The sequence below is a fragment of the Monodon monoceros genome, unplaced genomic scaffold (genome assembly GCF_005190385.1).
Source record: "Monodon monoceros isolate NGI ecotype Baffin Bay Population unplaced genomic scaffold, NGI_Narwhal_1 Super_Scaffold_11, whole genome shotgun sequence".
Classification (NCBI taxonomy): domain Eukaryota; kingdom Metazoa; phylum Chordata; class Mammalia; order Artiodactyla; family Monodontidae; genus Monodon; species Monodon monoceros.
Genome location: NW_021703767.1, coordinates 64,076,761 through 64,078,760, shown reverse-complemented (window position 1 = coordinate 64,078,760; position 2,000 = coordinate 64,076,761).

Genomic DNA, 2,000 nt, shown 5'->3' with positions numbered 1-2,000 from the left:
CACACACACACACACACACACACACACACACACACACACACACACACCCCTCCGTGTCAAAGTGTGTGGCCCTTTCGAATCAGCCCCATTCCTTGACTACTTTCTCCCTTCTGCAGCACAGTTGTTTCTCATGGATATGTTCATAGGTCCCCAGATGATGCTGTCCTTGGTAGTCATTTTTAATTAGATTCCATTTGTTCAGAAATGTTTAATGCGAGTATTTGGGGCCGTGTAGATGGATACTGTTTAAATAAATTGGTTTGGCCTTGTGAGACAGAGGTGGTGCAAAGTCATTACTTGGTGGCCATAGGCAAGCCAGACATACATTGGTGTGTTCTCGGTAATAATTACATTCTGTTTCTAGGTGATGATGTAAGTAAGGATCACTAACATTGTTTTGAAACAGATGATACAAGATATGTTAGTTAAGGTATATTTACATGTGATAAAGACCTATAATTTTTCTTGGGCTTTTTTTCCAAATATTCTAGAGTACTTTTCTATAGTTGATTATTTTCATCCATGCCATATCTTTGTGATAATGAAGAAATGGTGAAAAGTTTACATAATTAGTGTCCCGACTGGGTTTTATCCTTGATATACTGATAAATGTATTTTATGTAATAACAACTCTGTTGTTAAAGGTATACGGTTCTCAGAAGAAAGTTTCTAGTTCATAATTTCACTGTTACCATGTTTATTTTTATTTTTCTATCATGTTTATTTATAACCCTGAACAAGCAAAGAGAAAATAATCCAGTTGGAATTGTTTAAAGGGAAGCAAGCAAACATAAACAACAACAGAAACTCCTCAGAACTCTCCGTTTTGTGCTGGGGTAGTCTAAGGCCCTTGTTTCACTGACTCACGTCTGGCTGGGTCGCCTTGTCATCTGGCATCTCTCCTTCCTTTCTCATGCTCCAGAACCAGAGAGCAGCCGCTGCTTTCCACTGAGGTTGGCTCTGTTCTCTCCCTTTGGCATCTGGGCTGGCAGTAGCTCTGTGCCCTTTGGAGACTGCAGAAGAGGTGAACTCCACATGGCCCACCCCGCCTGCATTTCTGGCTCATCTGGGCCTGAAGGTCGCCTTGGCTTCTGCCTGCAGCCAGATTTGGGCTGCTCAGTGGCCAGATGAGAAGAGCGTAGTTACACTGCATCAGAGGCAGCATGGCCAGCCCTTGAGGGGAGCCCTGTAGCAGCTGCTCAGTGAGGACCTGTGTGTTCTATCCCGTTGTTAGGAGGCTCCCTTTAGAGAACATCTTTGAAGAGCCTAAGCTGCTCACAGGGACACGTTCCACCCCCTTCCGCACAAGCAGTTCAATGCAAATGTGTTGGTGAAACCCCTCCAGTGGTGTTTGACAGCTCAGTCTGACAAGGACTAAAAATAAGACCCTTCAAGAAATAACTTTTTTCTGAGTCCATGTTACATGTTCTTTTAATATTAGGTGGTAGCAAGTAACTACAAAGTGAAAATGTAAAGTTTCTGATTTTACCCAGGTAACCTAAGAAGAGTTTAGGCATCCTCCATAAGTCCTGATTTTCTGCAAAGTGGGAACGTTGCCGTTGTCTTCATCACCGCCTCCATGGTTGTTGTCTTCAATGCGCGTGCACTGCAGCGAGGCCCCTTTGTTGGAGATTCGGGAGAAACAGTTCCTTTTTTCTAAGGCCCTTGCATTCTAAGGAAATATCTGACATCACTTATTTAAAAATAGTACTAACATGAACATTCTGAGGAGCCTATCCTTTCCCCTTTGTTGAGTGTTGTCTTCTCTCTGGATTTCATAGGTGGCTGAACAGACCTTGTCATAAGCTTTCAGTTTGTATTGTGATGCAAACCCCCCCCCCCCCAAAAACGACCTGGTCGAATTACCATGATGACCGCTGAAAATGTATATCATCTCTGTTTATGGAGTTCTTTAGAAGTAGCTTATTAATCTAGAGAGGCACAATACAGTCTAGAAGTAAAGCAATTGACCAGAGGCCTTAGGATATCTTTTCTTATTC